This window comes from Amphiura filiformis, chromosome 3, assembly GCF_039555335.1.
Source record: "Amphiura filiformis chromosome 3, Afil_fr2py, whole genome shotgun sequence".
NCBI classification, from domain to species: Eukaryota; Metazoa; Echinodermata; class Ophiuroidea; order Amphilepidida; family Amphiuridae; genus Amphiura; species Amphiura filiformis.
Genome location: NC_092630.1, coordinates 84,631,393 through 84,652,124, shown reverse-complemented (window position 1 = coordinate 84,652,124; position 20,732 = coordinate 84,631,393). Strand labels below are relative to the sequence as shown.

At 36.9% G+C, this 20,732-nt stretch overlaps 1 long non-coding RNA gene across 1 annotated transcript in view; it reads right to left on the bottom strand.

Moving 5' to 3' along the window:
• LOC140149285 (uncharacterized) overlaps positions 1-16,353 on the bottom strand; it is a 31,199-nt gene extending 14,846 nt beyond the window's left edge. The window contains exons 1-2 of the long non-coding RNA XR_011858576.1: positions 16,225-16,353; positions 14,021-14,074 (exon numbers count right to left, since the gene is read on the bottom strand). This is a non-coding gene — a long non-coding RNA (uncharacterized lncRNA). The remainder of the gene's footprint in view (positions 1-14,020; positions 14,075-16,224) is intronic.
• Between the last annotated feature and the right edge of the window lie 4,379 nt (positions 16,354-20,732).

Here is a 20,732-nt window from a genome sequence, read left to right as displayed (position 1 = left end):
CTGTTTTGCTTTGCAATTACGGTATAATCAATTAAAGATTGAAAAGTATTTTTTATTATTTTTTTTTTTTGGTAAACTTGAGAGATAATCATCTCTGGAAGAAAATGGTATGAAAAACATCAACCTGCTAGTCACATTTCAAATTCATTTGAGCCTGCAACAATTTGACGGTTTCTGTAAAATCTTCTGTGGAAGCATTAGGAGTTGAAATATTACAAATTACTGATATTGCTGTTTCTCTCAAGTTGTTGTAGTCAGAAAGAGCATAAAACCCAAATGAATGACAGAGGCATAAATGAGTGAATACATCGATCAGCAAGTTCAATTTATCAATGTGAATTACAGCCCCTAGTGATCTACACACATTCACACCTACACAGGTGACAACTATTTCCACAGCAGTCATTTTTTACACAATTTTATGCAACCTGTATTATTACAAACTAATTTTAAATGTGTGCTAATATTGAAAAAGTTCAACAAGCATGTCCTGGGTTTTTAAACTGAAATGAATTCAAAAAGTACCAAAATTTAAATAATGATGGTCAAAAATGGTGATCTTTTGCACCCCTTAAAAATGTTCACCTTTAAAACCTGTAGTGTAAACATGCTTTGCCATCTGACATTTAGTGCCACATATTTAATAGAAATTCAGAGGTGTACCATTTTACCATTACAAGAAATGATGGTTCTTTTGTTTTATCTTGTTCATGAAAACAAAATGCTTGTAGGGTAAAGTTGCCAGAGAATTAATTCAATTTGTACCTTTAATTCTAGAGAGTAAGAATAATAATTATAATATATAGCGTGTTAGTTGCGAATGCTGGTATGGTTTACTTCCCACAATTACAGAAAAAAACAGCAGTAAATAATATTATATCATTAGTAATAATATTTTATACTGAGCTGTCTGGGTTTTTTTCATTTCATTTATATTTGATTTAGAGAATGTTTAATATTGTCATCATATTTTGATATACAATGTACAGTACAATATATTCATGTATTAAGTGTACTTTTGTATGCATTTTGACCTCTGGGCAATCCTAAACAACAGTGTCATCACTGAGAGGTCTGTCTCCTCAAACAAAACAAAATATTAATGTGTTCATTTTTAGACAATATTTTTCACTGCATTTAAAAACCACAAAAAATCGTCTCTGATTAAAAACTTCACTCAAATAATTCTATTTATTGTTGTCCAATGCTCAGTGCATGGTGTGCATGGCATTCCTCCTGTTATGTGCACATTCACGTCAATTTATTTACATTAAAAATATAAATAAGAATGTAAAACACATAATATTAGCTAATCAAACTTCAGATCTGAACATGGCTAATTTGTTTTGTTAAAGGGGTTTTTAGGGCTGGTTTCTTGAAGCATGGCTAGTGGTAAGACTTCCTAAGCCATCAAGCTTTTAGCCCAATTAGTCCTATGTAATAGTGCTTACAATTTCACATCATACATCAGCTAAATAACATTGGTAGGGCTAGCCTACTGGCTTAGGAAGTCTGACCACTAGCCAAACTTCGAGAAATCAGACCTTAGTGTCTGAAAAAGAAAAGTATTGAAGATCAGCCAGGATTTAGAACTGCATAAAATGTGTAGGCCTCTTTATTGTAATTTTTTTTTAAATCAAAATTATTTGATATCAGGAGGACATACTTCATATTCAGAATGCAATTCGATATGTGTGATGTGCTCTCATGTCCCATAAAAAATACTGTCCAAACGTTCATACCCCACCCCTTAAGCTTGTCTCTAATATTTTTTATGACTAGCCTTTGTCGACAATTAGTCCATGCTTGTCGACAATCAGGAAAATTGCTTTGTAGACAATATTGTCAACAACAGCCTTGTCGACAACAGCCCTAATTCCTATATATGCAAAATATGTTCTACCATAGCAATGGCTAATATTAAAGTATGGTAACATAATGTGTAACACCACGATGCATGTACCATTAAGGCTTTTGAGGTGAAGTGCCTAGTCCTTGAAAGACCATTTTGCCATTAAATGCCATGCAGCATCTATTATGCATACAAAATTTGAAACATCAAGCTGAGAAAAAGTAAAGGGCACTTGTATGCATTTTAATAAATGTAAGCTAAATATAAGAAGACAGTGAAAACATAATTCTGAAATATACACACTATATCACAATTTTCAGGAAAAACGAAACATAATATAAACAGCTAATTTAAAGCACCATTGAAGATGAATGTCCTGAATACTTTATAATATACCGGGGTATCCAGAGATATCAAATTTGTTTTGCATTTTTTTCTTCCAAAACGAGCCCATGTTGCTACATTTTTACAGTAAAAAAAATTCTGGTCATGCATTCTTTGACCAATTATGAAAACAGAATTGTACTGTGTACGTGGCAAGACATTTCTGAATTTTAAAACACTAGGCCCTATGCCTTTTCTGATTTTTAACCAGTTTTGAACCACACTCTACCCCTCAGGTGCAGAGGATAAGACCAGGGATAGCAAGCCATGAGTGTTGCACTGGCCTGGCAGAGTTTTTGTATAGGGGCCTACATATATTTACATATGTGTGTGTACTCAGATGGTTGGACAATTGCATCATTTGGGATGCCTGTGCTTGCAGTCACTAATTGTGCTGTAGCGTTTTGTAGCTTTCAGGGGGATGAAGTACATCCCCGGAGTACATCACAGATTTTGGCCAATTGTGTTCTAATAGCAATTTGTAGCATGGTTATTTCCCTGGATTGCTGGTACACACAGCCCGAAGGACCATGGTCTACCGTCAACCTGTAATGTACAAGATTTCGGGGAGGGGGGGCTGGTCCCCAGGGCTGTCAACTTTTTGGAATTGCTTGGCCTGAGACAGAGGCGTACCAGGATTTGCCGACTCCAGTGTTCAATTTGTACCATGATTATTTAAGCCACGGCGCTCGAGAATGTGAAATATACATGTACATATGTATATTATGTACATATTATTACATATTATGTAGTGCATGATTTATACATGTAGCACAGTGTTTTTGACAGGTCTGTATTGTATTGATTAATGAGTCTAAAAGATGACAGTTTGACAAATAACTTGACACCTGTCTTAGCTTCACTATAAACATGTCACTTACATGACCTCAGTAAGGTCATGGACTAAGCAATACTGGAGATGTGGAGAGGTGTTGACATTTTTACATGATAAAACTGTGTGTCCTGCTCCTGTTGTTTTATTCATAGGATCAAAATATTTGAACCATAGACTCTGCCACTGCCATTGAACAGTGCACACATGTAAATGTGATGTAAAATACTATGTACAAGGGGAACAAGATAGTCCTTCGAGAAAGACCTCGGCTATGGGGTGGGGCTCGGCAAAGCTGAACAACGAGGCTGAAGGCCGAGAAGCGAGGCCGAAGTAGTCCTTCGAGAAAGACCTCGGCTATGGGGGGGCTCGGCAAAGCCGAACAACAAGGCCGAAGGCCGAGAAGCGAGGCCGAAGGCCAAGAAGCGAGGCCGAAGGCCAAGGTCCTTTTCAACTTGCATCAAACCATGCCTTGAAAAGTCGACGCAAGTGTAATAAGAAACCACTAACTGAAATAAGAAACCACTTTCGCCTCGCTATTAATACTAGATTTTAACCTAAGCCGATAGTCATTCTTGAAGGACTAGAACAAGATGGTCATTTGTACATGTAGCTCATAGCACATCAAAAGTACCAAATTTAGTCACGACAGACAAAATCATACCCATTGGCAATATAGGCCCTGCAATTAAATATTGATTTTCTTTGTTTTGCCTCATTCATTCGTTGAGCCCAAAATTTTAAAAGGGAACATTTCTGAGGGAAATAAAATACAATTCTATTTCTTAAATGGAAATGTTACAGTCCCCAGGGTTACAACATTGCTTTAAATATGCATATGTACAAAATGTAGTCCCAGAAATGGTAGCCAATTTGCTGTATTAAAATTTAAAAAAAAATCCTTTTAAGATTATCAAAATCACTCTTCTAACCCTATTAACTGCCTATTTGGTTTTGGTGAAGGGAACGAGGAAGGAAGAAAGAAAGTAGATGATGAGGAAAGTTGTCTCTGTGGGTTTGAACCACCAACCCCTTGGGTGTCGCACAGTAGACCGGTGATACATGTACATTGTAGCAAGCCATGTGTGTGACTCAGTGTTGCCAGGCCAATGGTTTCGATATGATTTCAGATGATTACACAATCACGTCACATGGAATACTTGTGTTGTAGGCAGTGTCCGAAATAAGGAAAATGTGGAGGTTGTCCCGAGGACAACTTTAAGCATAAATTCTGCTTGTCCTCAAAACATTTTGGTTGTCCCCAAAATGTTCCATATTTAAGAGGTAATATATAGTGGTTGTCCAGAGGATAAGTACATATCTCAAAATGGTTGTCCCCAGTGATTTTTGGACAAGAGGACAAGAGGATAAGTGCTTATTTCGAACACTGGTTGTAGGGGCTTTATTACCTAGCTGGGGGGGTTTACACCCCGCCGCTAGGTATTCTTATGCTATCCGATTCTTCTTTCTGGCAACAAAATGCACATTTTTTGCTCTAGCTCAGACATGCTTCGGCCGATTTTGGCCTAACTTGGTCACAAGCATCATTGACCACAACCATACATGTCACCTGACTTTTAATGGGTTAAATGTCACTGAGGGGTCAAATAAGCCAAAAATGTGAATTGAGCTAAAATTGTTTTTCTTCCTACATACAACATCCTACAATGACGTCACTTGCACATAAGAATCGGCTATATCCAGTGTTTATAGGGTGCACACAGAATTGAGGTCAAAGGTCATTAAGAGGGCATTACTGGTATAAAACCAAATACCTGTAAAATGCTTCTTGTGCCACAAATTACATAGCACAATGACGTCACCTGCATATATGTATCGGCTATACCCAGTGTCTAAAGGGTGCACACAGAATTGGGGTTAAAGTTCGTTAAGGGGTCATTTCCGGTCAGAGTTTAAAAAGCTTTAAAATTTATATCTGCTACATGCAACATAGTATGTTGATAACAACTTGCACTGATGCATGGTCACTGGCCAGTGTTTGTGGTCAAAGGCTAAATTTTTCAATAGCCACTTGTTAAAGACAGTATTTGAAGCATTTATCCGTTTTTGCTTACTGCAATTTTTTTTTGTGACACCTCAGGACACCTTGTAGATAGGAATCATAGCTTTCCACATGCAAGGGACAAACTTGGGTAATCTAAACTTTCATATCAGTGTTCAGAACCAGAAAGTTGTAACTCAGTATGACCAGCTCTCACAAAATGAGCATAAAGTTGGCTCCTTGCTTTGGTCTTCAAAATATATTTCCTCCACAATGTGTTTTGTAATTAATAATGGACTCTATCTTCTATAGTGCCCTGGCGAGTTTGTGCTCATTTTGTGGGAGCATTTCTGGCTATCAACCCCAGAATTATGCTTTTGTGTACTACATCACATGTCATAGTAAATCTCTTATCACCTGTTAGATGGCTAACCCTTGACACTTCAGAGAAGTGGTTTCATTAAAGGCACAGTTATAACTTGCTGAAGTTTTAACATATCATTGCTAAAACTTATATGTATTATATTAAAGCCCAGGTATAAAGGATGATAAGGATGATAATAAAGTGTATTTACATTATTATACTTGAGTCATGTACAATTGTCCATAAAAAGAATGTTGGTAAAAAACAATTTGATAAATATGATAAATTAAATACTTGGAGGGGGTGGAAAATGTGGTACAAAATGCTGAGACAAAATGGTTGTGGTAAATTCTTCTTCCTTATTAGTGCTGGCCTCATATGTTTGAGTATTATTGTACTGCGTACAGACAAGCTGTACTTATTTCATGTTGGCGGGTCATGCTAATTTAAGCTTGGTATGGACAGTACAGTTATTAAAAAAGCGAAAATTAATTCTTGAATGTGCCTTTAGTAGTAAAACTCCTGTTATCATGTATCCAAAGTGCCAGTTGGTCTTTAGTTATTATAGTATTGGCCAAATGGATATTTAGTTATGTTTCCTATCTGAAAGTTCATTGATTATAACTTAGTCTACTTTAGTAGACCTTTTTAATTTATCATCCCTGTATTCTCTTCTGATCCAACAGCTATAAATCTTGGTAGCCCACTCCAAAACCGCTGTCCCTGAGAGCCACGCCACCGAGAAAAAACGCCTTTTTTTTCTCTGGGCAGAGCAATCACTCAGTGGGGGATGTGTTTTATGCATGGAATGGCATAGGCAAGGGCGTAAATCGGGTGGGGGACAGGGGGACACGTCCCCCTCACTTTTCAAAGTGGGGGGGACACAATATCAAATGTCCCCCCCACATTTTGGGCCCCACCCCCAAAAAAAAAGGAAAGGAGAGAAGAGAAAGGAGAAAAAGAAAAAAAGAAAAGAGAAAGGGAGAAAAAGAGAAGAGAAAAGGGAGAAAAAGAGAAGAAAAAATGTTAAATTGCACGTAATTGAGTAGGCCCATCACTGCCCATACCTAAAAATCCGCACAGCCGGGTCGATCGTAAGTATAATATATTATAGGCCTGTGATTATTTTGGGCATTGCTTGAAGGCGAGTCCTCAGCCCAAAAGCCTGTACTGCATGGGCCCGTCGATATGCAGGGCCCGTCACATTTTATCACCAAAGTCAGTTTTAAGACGGACTCAATGCTGACTTCAACATCAATCCATGCATGCTTTAGTAATAATTGCGAATCTCAAATCTCAAGTAAAATTTTGCAAATTGAGTGAAGTCCCTTTTTTTATGATAACAGTGAAACAGTGTAAAAATTATGCACCAAATGACTTCAATTGGACCTTCATTTTGCAAAATTTTCCAACGCCTTAACATCCCCTCGGACACCCCCCGCGTATACATAAACAAGTGGTCGCCGCTTCTGTTTTAGTGAAGACTTGTCCACAAGTTAGGCCGTCATTTCACAATTTTCAGCTGTTTCAAGCTAAAATTTTACATAATAATAGTGCAAAAATAGTCCCCCAAATGGCTTCAATTAGGTTTTCATTTTGCAAAAGGTTCTTACTTCTGACGGGAACATCCCCCTCAGACACCCCCCTCGTATACATAAACAAGTGGTCACTTTCGTTTCTGTTTTACTGAAGACTTGTCCACGAATGGCTTAATTAGGCCATCATTTCACAATTTTCCAGCTGTTTCAAGCTAAAATTTTACACAAAATAGTGCAAAAATGGTCCACCAAATGGCTTCAATTAGGTCTTCCCCCTCAGACACCCCCCTAAGCGTCATGGGGCGACGTCTTGGCGCTATCGCTACCAAGTATCAATGACTAATAATTTTCATTGTGTCCCCCCCACTTTCAAAAATGGATTTACGCCCCTGGGCATAGGAGTGTGAACTTTTATTTAAAAGGGAATGCAAAGCAGTCTAACTATAGCTATTATGTTGTATGTATGAGTAGGGTAAATTACACTTGCTCTATGAGTCCAATGGCTTGGGGGAGGGTTATATTAACCCATTAAATGAAGGAAGAAAGAAAGAGTAGTCAGTAAAATAAATAAATATATAAATAAATAAATTAAATTAATTACCGGTAATTAATTAATGTCAAAGGTCATCCAACAGGTCAGCTGGGGTCGAAGGTCATACGGGGGGTGAAACAGTATCCTATCAGCTGGGGCTTTATAAACTGTTGTGCTGGTGATTGCATAATATTAACCCTTTAAATGAAGAAAGAAAAAAGATATAGCTGATATAATAACAAACCTGTGAGTGTCTGTGTCCTCATGTTTCATCATGTAGTATTTATCCACATGTGGCCACAAGATTTTGGCCACATTGATACATTTAATGTGTTTGCTGTCTAAAAGTATATTTCCTGGACATCTGTAGGGGGTACAGGGTTCAAACTTGGTGAGAACAAACTTAATGATCAGGGGAACATTTTGGAACACTTTGCAGGGGCCAGGTCAAAGGTTGTCTGGGGTCAAATCTCATAATTTGATTTTCTGGATATCTGTAAGGGCAAGGGTGAAATTAAGTGGGTGATGGGAGCCGTTTGGCCCCCAGAAGCTCTGAAATGGCCCCTGGTTCTATCTCAATTGTAGTTGACCAGGGGACACTTTTCTCACAAAACTAGCCCCCTGGATAGTGAACTAAATTCAAAACAACAAGTGCTTAATTTTACTCATCCAGGACATCTTTATTTTTATTGACCCTCTTAAGTGGAAATGGCCCCTGGATCCTTCCAATCTTGGTGAACCAGGGACCATTTTTTGCCAAAGTGGCCCCTGGTTCAAGCTCTCTTATTTTCACCCTTGGTAAGGGGTATGGGGCTCAAACGCACTAGTGACAACAAATCTCATGACCAGGGAAACATTTTCAGGGGTCAGGTCAAAGCTCATGCAGAGGTCAAATTTTTCGAAACGCATTTTCTGGGTATCTGTAAGGGGTACAGGGCTCAAACTCTTTGACAACAAACTTAATGACCAGGGGAACATTTTGGACTACTGTGCAGGGGTCAGGTCAAAGGTTATCTGGGGTCCAATCTTAGAATTGCATTTTGTGGACATCTGTAAAGAGTACGGGGCTCAAATTAGGTGAAAATAAACCTCGATGACCAGGGGAACATTTTTGGAACATTTTGCTGGGGTCAGATACCTCCAAAACACCAACATGCCCCAGCTAGGTTTGTGGTCTATGACCACCATTTGCCACTAGTTAGAGTAGTATTTTTTAGCACTGGGTACTGCTGGGGTTATTGTCATCTTATCCTGTGGGGGGGGGGGGGCTATAGAGTCATTTTCACCACTTTGTACTTCCCATTTGGGTTAAATTTTAAGACCCCTGACACAGGCCTCCATGTTTCACTTGTTCTGTGTACAACCATAGGTATTGCTTGGTACAACAAACTAGCTTCCTGAACAAACTGGTTTGTCCTGCTGCCCTGGCTTGAAGCATGCTTGGAGATTAAAGTTCTAATATTCAGTTACTGCCCTCAGCTGATAACTTAAGTCAATAAAATTGGCTGGTACACAATCACATGTAAATTGTATATAGCAATTCTATGTAGGCTACAAAATGAACACATTGGTATACAGTGGATGGAGAGGTCTTAACCCTAGCAACATGGTGACCACGCCCAAAGATAGTGGCGCATCACGGAGGGGGGGGGGGCATGGAGGCATGGCAGTCAGAACTCTTGCCCCCTGTTTCCCCCCAGTAAAACCCAAAATTGCAAAAATATCCACTTTTTGCAACAATTTTGCACACAATTTGTTGATTTTGTCCACCCCGAAATTCACTTTGCCCCCTCATCCCCCCCCCCCCGAAGAAAAATTCCTGGCACCGCCACTGCCCAAAGAATCTGATTTTCACAAAATAGAAAGAAATGAGAGACAGCAGGTTTTATGTTGCCTGGTTAAAATCATTAACTAATATAGTGCTTTAATTGTACCGTACGGAACAATTGCAATTTTATTTTTATGTGCATGGTCAGATTTTTGTTTTCCATAATACATTGATTGAGGCTGCTACCATAAACATCCATGTCCACTTTTTGAGTTGTAGTGCTCTGGCTGTTTTTTAAACGAGAAGTAACTAAAATTTCGTGGTTCTCGACGCAAAACGTCGGCCGCAATGCCTCTACCTTGACGGCCATCACTTTAACCTGTGCAATTTCACTTGACCCAAAAATGACCTTCACATTATCTGCCTCACTAAGGAGGCCGTTCCCACAAAATTTCATCAACCATAGCGATTTGACCCCAGATGACCCTGAATGACCCAAAAATGACCTTGACATTTTTGCCTTGTTTCAGTGGTTGTCCCCACAAAATTTCATGAATCTGTGACAATCTATGGCAATTTGACATTGGATGACCTTGGATGACCCCAAAATGACCTTGACATTTTTGTCTTCCTACAGTGGTCGTTCCCACCAAATTTTATGAACCTGCAACAATATATGGTGATTTGACCCCGGATGACCCCAAATGACCTCACAATGACCTTGCAATTATGCATATTTTGCGCTGAAAAAGAACTCCTGGATGTGCTACTCTCCACCAAGTTTCATCACTGTACATGTATCTCATACAGATCTCCAGATAATCTGTGCACAAGGTCATTTTCCTTGATATGCATAAATTATGCAAATTAGGTACTTAATTTCCATATTTTGCGATGAAAACCTGCTTAAATTTGGAGACCACCAATTGCCACCCGTCCACCAAATAGCATTACTATACGCCTTACCAGTTCTGAGAAATTAGCCTCGCAAGCTCGGACGGACAGATGGACGGACTACCAGGAAACATAATACCTCCGGTGGAGGCATAAAAATGTGGATGACAATGCCCATAGGATGTATACTTGTGTGTGGTTGTACCACTTTTCACTTTTTCTTTTAAATTTAAACTAAGTTAGAAAATAAACTTGGTATAATTATTCTGTGATATATTGGCATATGAAACCTAAAACTTAATATAACTTGTTCATATTAAAGGAAAGAAAAATCAGTTCTAATTTATTTAATCTTTGTTTCCAAAAGTTTGGCTATTTTGAGAAATTGGCAAAATGACAAAAATCCTTCCCTGTAATTCAATGGGAATTTGAGATTTAAAAAAATGTTTTGGGAAAAAATGTTTTGGAGAAAAAAACCTTGAAAGTAAGGTTTTCTCATCAATACACACATCCTATTAATTTCAAGGAATTCTGTGTATGACACCATAGCCAATAAAACCACCTTAAATTAGGCCAAACATTTGTTGTTGTTGTTGTGCTGCCCTCCCAAGCCTAAAAATCTGGTGGGTCAGCCAGTCAGATTTTTTTACAACCATTTGATACATACTATTTCACAGTAACATGAGTGAAGAGAGGAAAATGCATAATAAATGGCTGCATTTTCTACCCAATGTTGAACATCCATGAAAAAGTATGTGTATGTTGTAAGGATTCAATGACTCAGTCATAACAGGGTTCTACATGTATATAGCCCAAGTCAGAGATGCCAGTCAGTTTCACTCAAAAAACCTGAAAAAGCATGTGTATGCAGGCCAAAAGCCCCCAAACGGGCTGAAAATAAATAAAAACGCGTGAATTTGGACTCACAAAAACCTGATTTCAGTTAAAACCTGAAAACTGGCATTTCTGCCAAGTTGAGTGCCAGCTAATTTTACTATCTACTATCCAATTAGAGTGTTGGCTTGGGGCACAAGCTTTTTAGCGAACATGAGGGATCAGGGAATACATGTAGGTTTGGGGGTATGATGAAACAAATCATTTGTTAAAAAAAAATATATTAAATAAAAAAGGCCCTAGATTTTCAGGATTTTGACCTGGCCACAGAGGGCAACACAACAAATTTTTTAGCCTTAGAAAGAATATGTTGCAAAAATCACTCAACCGGTTTAAAAAAATGACTTGTATAAAGCTAAATGATGACTGCTCTCCTTGAGCAATGGCAGTCCATGGTCATACACATTCACATGTAAATCTGCATCCTGTTTTGTGGAATTCTGTATTGTAATCATTATAATCATACATTGCCCCATTTTATATCAAACATTTGTGACGTGTCATGTCAAAAGGAGACACTTTTGGGCAGGATCGTAAATGGAGAAATAGCCAAAAATCTGTCCGGGGTGATTTTTTCACAATTTGGGTTTGTAGCGAATTTGAAATGCTATTAATGTTAAAAATATTGTCTGATAGTTTCAGACCGGAATATAACTGGTATCTTATATTTTTGGAGACATTTTTCAAGGTAATTCCTACTTTCAACATTGCCAGTAATATTTTTAAAGGCCGATATCTCAATTTCCACTTTTATAATACCTTAACTTACGAACTCAATATCTTCGCTTAGGAATGTTCAATTTCATTGGGGAAAACGGCGTTGTGGAGCAAAATATCTCTATATTTAAGATATGTAAAAACCTCAAAATTGATAACCTGCCCAAAAGTGTCTCCTTTTGACATGACACGTCACATTTGTTTGTGCAAAGATAAACAATAGAGTAAAGTTCACCAATAGTAGGCAAACTCAAATCCACATTTATCCATTCAAAATGGTTACTTGTACGTAATTTCTATACATTGTACACATGTTGGTCAACATCATGTAGGGTGAATAACCCAGGGGTAATATATTTTTTATTTTCAAAAACAGCTCTGTTTCTTCAAAGTCTTTAAATTTATAATTTACTTTAAAAACTATTACATTCTATCTAAGGGGCTATCATTTTCTTTGGAAGGGGGGGGGGATGTCCCAAATATATGAGGGGTGATGTGTCATAAATTTTTGGAAAGAAAAATAGAGGGGGTCATAAAATTTTGGTACAATTACCGAATAGGGTGCAACTTGCTAGACTTGAGTCCAGTCCTCGTTTACGGAGTTTAGGGTTAGGGTTTAGGGTTGGAGTAGGGCAGTCTTGTAATAAGACTAGTAGAGTTGCACCCTATTTGGCAATCGCTCCAAAAATTTTGATGACCAAAATGTAGGGAGTCACAGGATGACCATTGACCACAGATAGTGTCTTTATTTGGGAAATTCTGCAAAGTTGGAAGGACATTGATCTATCTTGCTGGTCACAGCCATAAAATTTGACTGCCCGTCCAAAATGATGGGTGGCTAGCTAACACCCTGGATAGGGGGAGATACAATTAGGGCTTCCGGTTGAAAAACATTCACGCCTATGGAACATGCATGCGAACTTACCTTTCCACACAGCAAGTGTGAATTTCAAACATGGGTTACCTGAATGGGCGACTCCACTTGAAATCTTAATCTATTGATTGATTGATATTTTGGGGGTGAAGATAACAACTTTGTGTGTATGAATGATGTGATTTGAATTTAAAGCATAAAGTGTTCATACATGTACTGCATAAAATAAATATAGTATTGTAGAGTAACCAAACTACTTATCTTTAAAGCCACACAAGTTTCAGTAATCAGTGGCTAATGTTCACAGAATGGTACACTTAATATCACCGAACAGTTTCCGGTAATTCTCAACAGGTATATATTACAGGAAATAACAAAATACTTCAAGACATGAAACTGCATAAATATAGAGGCATTATGGAACCAGTAAATTAATATTATTGCATGAACCCTTTCATTCTACACATCCCAGGCTCACTTTGGAGGTAAGGAGGTTCCTCTAGGTTTTCATACATTGTGAGGCTATATATTTAAAAAATCCTTTCAAATCTCAAAGCTCTCCAGCTTCTGGAAACCTAATGCAGAATGCGATTTAAAAAAATTTAATATAGAATTTTGAAATGCTTGTCAAGGTGACCGTTATACCTGTTGATACTGTGATATCCATATTCAAGGTGCTGTATGACTGTTTTTAAAGTGAAAGATCACTAATAATATACTATAACTTGAGTTGCTTTCAGATTTTTGTTGAAAAAAAAATGAAAAAATGATGACTTTAAGGGGGTACTACACCCTTCGATAAATTTGTGTCTATTTTTGCATTTTTCTCGAAAACTAATAACACACTGGTAACACAAGTTATGTATATTATTGGGGCAAGGAATCCAATTACTATGCTTGAATTTCAGTGACCAAAGACAAGCGATTCGTTATTTATCATAAGAAATAAGGTACCCCTTGGCTGTACCTCGTTTCCTATCCTATATACTGAACCGCTTGTCTTGAGTCACTGAAATTTCAGTGTAGTAATTGGATTCCTTGCCCCAATAATATACATAACTTTTGTTACCAGTATGTTATTATTTTTTGAGAAAAATACAAAAATAGTCATAAATTTACCACAGGGGTGTAGTACCCCCTTAAAATCTAATGCGCATGATTTTAATAATGCACATGGGAGCTTTGAGACAAAGGATTTTTTTAATATAGCCTAATGTAAAGCAGAAATAATGGAGTGAAATGAAACACATTCTTGTAGTACATGTATACATGTTATTCTCATGACTATTTTATAAGATGACTACATGATAACTGTATTTTGAAAAACCAATTGTTTGAGTAAAACTCAATAAACTTTATTCATACTTACAGTATTTCTCCTTTTTTCTGGAATAAGTTTTCCAATAACTCTCTGGTTACTCAACTGAAAAAAAAATTAAGAAATGGAAATATTGATTGTAAAAAAGCTAATTTGTATAATACCAGCATGTCAAGGTCTTTAATAGTGGACACAGGGCTCCCCCTTTAAAAAATAAAAGCCTTAGAATGTTTTGTTAATGAACCATATACATGAGTGAGTGTCCCCCAGTAAAATTGCAGTTGATTTAAACATTATGGTTTGCTCCACAGCCTCATCCTCCCCAACTTTATAGTCCATATTGAATTTTCATGTGTGATATTATTTAAACTTTCTTGCAGATTCACGTCATTTGACTTAGGTATTGTCCAATTTGTACTTTTGGGTATTCAACAGCCCAAAATGACAACACGGTAGGTATGGGGCGCTGACATGCCGTTCAAGTTACCCAATGCGCACAATTTAAATTACAGCATGTCAGCGCCCCATAGCTGCCGAGTTGTAATTTTGAAATGTTGAATGTCCAAAAGTACAAATTATATCATTCTACATATCAATACACGGTGTTATGAGCCTTATTTTTTCCACCTTATATAAACCAAACAAACTAGAGGTTAATAAGTGCATCAGTTATTTGGAGGGCATTGTGAAAAATCTAAACATTTTGCCTTTGGAACCCAGGAATATTCCAAGGTCCAAAGCAAAATGTTTAGAATTTTCACAATGCCCGACATATTACCGATGCAAAGTTATTCATAACCATCACATTGATCTCTTCACTGTACAAAATAACACAAAATTTTGCTGAAAAGTTTGTAAAAATAGATGATTTTTACATCTTCCCTTTTCAAAAATCGATCAGGTAAAACAGGATGACCAATAACAAAAGTGCGTATCACAATCTGTGCAAATATGGTAGCGCGAAATCAAAATACGGCAGCCAGCACGCGCAGTTTGATTGACGCACAATATGGCGCTCACAGAGGTTACTTATATTTACTTTCGAACAATTACGCATTTTGCGGTCAATTGTAACCTCATTAATAATATACGCGATACATGCGATCCAATCATTTTAATAGGCCTATATTTGCCAAAACGCAAACGCTGAACGGCAGTGAACGCGGTCACTAAGGCCAATTACAATTGATCCTTAGTTTCCTGTTTCCCTCGCGCGTAAAAAATGAAGAATGGAAAAATATTTAATTATTTTATTTTTATTTAGGTATTTTCATCTTTTAATTGACTTTTAATTACTTTTATTTGCTAATATCTGTTTTTGATCATCTCAACTTTGATTATGAATATAAAACAAGAACATGTAGGGTCCCCTACTAATGTTAATGTAAAAAATCTATTATAAAGGTAAAATAATTAAATCCGTAGTCTTAGTCAAAATGACCAAATGGACTGTTGATAATAGTCACGACCACATTTTCAAAATAAAGAAAGTAATAGATAATTAATAATTAATAATTAAAAGTCGCCTCGTCCTTTATTTTCAAACTTGAAACAGGAAACTAAGAATTAATTGTGAAGGGCCTAATATTCAACGAGAGCGCTGGCCGCCGTAATTGGATTGCGCGCTACCATATTTACACAGATTGTGATTCACACTTTTCTTATTGGTCGTTGTGTTTTAGCCTGATCGATTTTTGGAAAGGTAAAACGTAATTGTTAATTTTTTGAGGAAAATTGTGTGTTATTTTGTAAAGTGAAGAAATGAAAGTAACGGTTTTGAATGAGGTTAATAACTTTGCATCGGTTATATGACGGGCATTGTGCAAAATCTTAACATTTTGCTTGACCTCGGAATATTCCTCGGTTCCAAAGGCAAAATGTTTAGATTTTTCACAATGCTCTCTATTAAATAAACGATGCGCAGTTACTCTCTAATTAATGACCTCGATTTGCATTCCCGTTTTCACAAATAACTAAAATGTGATTGGATCGCACGCATCGCGTTTATTGATGAGGTTATGAATCGTATGTATTCACCCAATAAACTTAATATAAATATTGTGTCCCAGATAGTAAAACAAACTTTGGTGTCATGCCATTGGTGATTCTTTCAAATGAATTCAACCATGAAGAAGCTTAGACAAGCTGTCAAAGAAAAACAGACCTTGCCCATTCTATGTCTGAAGTGAGTTTGCTCAGCAGTCATCGGCAGTACCAAATTTACATAATAATATTCCATAACAAATGTCACGTACCTGTAAATAAACTGAAGGCACATATCCAATGGTTCCATCACTGACTCTCTTTGCAACCCACCATTTATCATTGGTCTTGTTTACAATCTCAAATAGTTCACCTTTATGAAAACTCAAGACATCATCCCGTTCTTTTCATAGTCAAATTTAGCTTCGTATGTGTCCGCCATGATCACGATGATGTGGTTGTGCGTTAAGTTCTCACACAGAATTCCACATGAATTGTATTCCTGTCCCGTCTAGGGATTCAGATAAATATTATTCCTGTACCTCACAATGTTGACATGTTGAAGGACTGTTCAACTTTCAACTTGAACTACGCTATTCTGACTGCACTGTGTTGTGATGTGAAGTCGTCGTATCGCGGAGCAGTCTTTTAATAGCTCATAACACTATCCTTTTTACGTAATCACAAGCCAACATAATGTATCAATTTACACACTACTGCATCACTCTGGGTATGATGTGATTGCTGCGACTACCTGTTCGCCAGTATTCGCCAGTCAATCAATTATGCAAAGTTTTACAGTGGGTCACGCATTCATATATTACGTTACGCTATCTCACTTGGTTAATAATTTATAACAATAATAATAATAATAATAATAATAATAATAATAATAATAATAATAATAATAATAATAATAATAATAATAATAATAATAATAATAATAATAATAATAATAATAATAATAATAATAATAATAATAATAATAATAATGGCAGATGATGATGATGATGATGATGAATATTATTATTATTATTTATATAAGAAGAATATTAGCACGAAAGTTCATCTGTGTTGGTACACTTCATAATTGGAAATTTAAACTTGATTTTTAAACTTGAAATTTAAATTTGAGGTACGTCTTAATTTTGTGTTGAGATCATAAGTTTATTCATGTAAATAGGCCTAATCATAAATAATATTTGAAAAAAAAAACCATTCAAAATTAAAATAATAATACAATTACAACTAATCAATACACAGCAGATAGAATCCGAATTGAATCAATTAATCAATCAATATATAAAAAAGAAAAAAAAATTGAGTTACTCATTTCTTCGGTTCATCTGGGATTCCAAAAGTCTAGAACCACATGATGATGTCATATTCTAGTCAAATTCTTTAACGTTTCCATTTAGTTTACCATGCTTACTGACCAATGAGATATCAGAATTTCCATTACTGCATCCTGTGAGGAAATAAGTCAAATTATATAAAGTCCCTTTTATTTGTAAACTATTGTTTTCCACTAAACAACAGCTAGTTCAGAAACGTCACTTTTATCATATATAGACCTATTTTATAGTCTATTCAGTATAAGATGGCACATGTCATGAACAAGTTCTTTTTTTCACTTAAATGTCAATAATTTTGTTTCAGAAAATGGCATGTTCAAATTGTGGCAACATTCACTAAAGTTACACACATTTTCAAAAAATTTTATATACCATTTGATCTTTGTCTCCCTCTGGGGACCTTGTGTGCTATGACTTTTTCAAAGGTCATGTGCCATCTTACAGCAAACACTGATACCTCAAGGTTGAAAATAATTCATAGATTTTTATAAGGAAGGGGGATATTAGGCCAGCTATATGGAGAGGATATGAAGGAGCATAAAAACAAATATATTTTAGGTCTAGAGAAACCCAATTAGGGGGGGCTATCATTTTCTTCGGAAGAGGGTCTCAAATATACGGGCGGTTTTTGGAACTGAAAAATAGGGAGGGGGTCATTAAATTTTTGATGACCAAAATGTAGGGAGTCACTACATGACCACAATCATACAATTTTTGTTGCTGAAATAAGCTGAAATAGGGAGTCGCAATTTTATTGACGCCAACTTTTTACTAAGAAAATGATAGCCCCCTTTAATGCTGAATGTTCTCTGCACACCTCATACAAATGATGAAATGGAATCCTGTGATTTTCTAGTGAAAATTGAATACAGAGTTTTTAATATTACTATATAGTAGTAATGTGATTTGTTTGATCTTGAAATTTCCCATTATTTGCAATTTGTACAACGTTTCCCAGTCGAGTCCAGTGTGTCAAATGAAAGTAGAATGGAAAATCGTAGGCCTACAATGTAACATCATGATGCAGCATTACCTTTCTGCCCTAAAACCTGCTTTTTTTAATATCTATAAAAAAAGAAAAGAAAAAAAAAAGAAAGGAATAATCTGCTGAACATCTTCCAGGAAATCAAGCATGCATTTGAAAACTTCCGCGCCAGGGAAAGGCCAAGAATAGCGATATTCATGACAGCGGCGGCGCCACAGGGGGGGCAAGGGGGGCAATTGCCCCCCCCCTATGATTTTCAAAAAGAAGTAAAAGGAAGGAAAAAGAGAAAGAGAAGAAGGAGAGAGAAAAGGGAGGGGAGAGAAAGAGAGCAGGGAAAAGAAGAAAAGGAGCCATTCCCCTCCCTGGCCATGGTTAGAAGGAGGAAACTCCCCCTTCGGACATCTTGCCCCTTGTGGAATGCTGACCTACCGGTTTTAAAGTTGTTGTTTTTATATTTTGGGCACATTTTCGCCGCAAACTAAATGTAAAAGACGGTGAAAAACTCACTCCCGGAAAGAGTGATTCACTTATAAGACCACTCAAAAAGGAGTGAAATGTGTTTTTTAACATTAAAACCACTAAAAAAAGAGTGAAACCACTCTTTAAGAGTGAATTTTAACTCTTTCAAGGAGTTAAATGAAGGACAACTCTAAAAACGTGTTGTCCTTCATTTAACTCCCTGAACGAGTTGAAATTCACTCTTTTAGAGTGGTTTTCACTCTTTTTGAGTGGTTTTAAAGTTTAAAAAACACATTTCATTCATTTTTGAGGTGAATCACTCTTTTGGGGAGTGAGTTTTCACTCTTTACATTTAGAGACTTTGGAAAAATCCTGGCTACGTCACTTTCCTGGCGCGGCAACACATGCAAGTCTGTGTCATGCAGCAATTAATCATTATAAATAAGTTTACTTTCAGTCCGATATCACACAACTTTTACGGGGTTTCATCACATTGTATATCCAAAACCTATACTAGAACGAAATAGTGCAGAAATATATAAATAAGCAATTGGCTTCATTACGGCCGGCCAGGGTGAAAAGGTGGATCTGTTTTGGTCCTCTCCTAAAATTTTGACCAAGAAAGCATATAGAGCCTAATGTTTTCGCTCGCTTCACTCGCGAATGGGCAAATTTGGTCCTTTTCTGACTGAAAAAGCATTATTATTTTTTTTTTTGGCTCGCTACGCTCGCAAAGTGGACCTTTTCGGCTTTGAGTAATCATAGGGGGGGGACTACCTCCCGCCTATGCTCCTGATTACGGCTTTCAGTTTGAAATATTTCCAACCTCAAGACACCCCTCCTCCCGCCCATTCATATCATATCGTGCCAATTTATAAAAATAACCGGCATATCATATACAATGCAACTGACACCACGTTGCGACCAGAGGCGTAGAGTCCGACCCGGGGTGGGGGTAAATCCCCCCAATATTTTGATAGGGAAGATGAGGTTGGGAAGATGGTCCATACAATCATTCCCCAATGTTGACGCCTGTATGCGGGTTCCTGACCAAAAGTAACCTCATATTTGGACATTTTAGCCTAAAAAGTGCCATTTTTTGCGCTTCGCGCGACTTTATTTAACATTTCAACCATGAACTTCATTTGTAGCCAAAAGGTGCTGGATTGAGTATGTCCATGCGTAAAACCATCGGGCTGAAAGTCAGGCCCGTGAATGAAATCCATAAAAATATGTGGTTGGAAAATAAATAAATAACCCTAAAAAGGGTGAAAATTGTGCATCAAATGGCTTCATTTGTGCTTTCATTTTGCAAATTTTCCAAATTCTGAGGGGGGCACATCCCCCTCAGACACCCCCCTGCGTCGCGCAAGCGCGACGGGCGGCGCTGTCGCGCCGCATCACAAATTCAGCCTGACAAATTAAAAAATTGTTTTGCCCCCCTATCAAAATACCCTGGCGCCGCCCCTGATTCATGATGAGGAGATAGGTTGACATGCGGGAGATGTGTAAATTTGAAATTAACAATGAAAAGGATACTAAAGTATGCAGAAGATAGAATAAGAAAATTACTAAGTTTTCCAAATATGAAGAAGTATTTTTAATTCTACACTCAAAGATTTATTGAATTTACTTAAATATTTGAGGTAACACGTTGTTTCAACTTTCCTGATTTAATATGCCAATCATTTGGTTAGCACTTATTACAACTTAATTGTTTATAATGTACTATAATACTTGCAGAATTGTATTTTCACACAACATTGAGTGTTGTTGTATAAGCAAACTTGGTTCCCATATGATTTTTTCGCTGATTATGAGCTGAATTTTGTGAGGGAAGTGATCATTACTGATCAACTTGAGTTGTAACAACTGAATAATACACTAAACTAAAATGAGTATTCATGCCCAAAGTCCATCCCAAGTCTCATCTAGGCCTACATCCACACCACTAACCATGCTAACTGTAATAAAGTTGTCT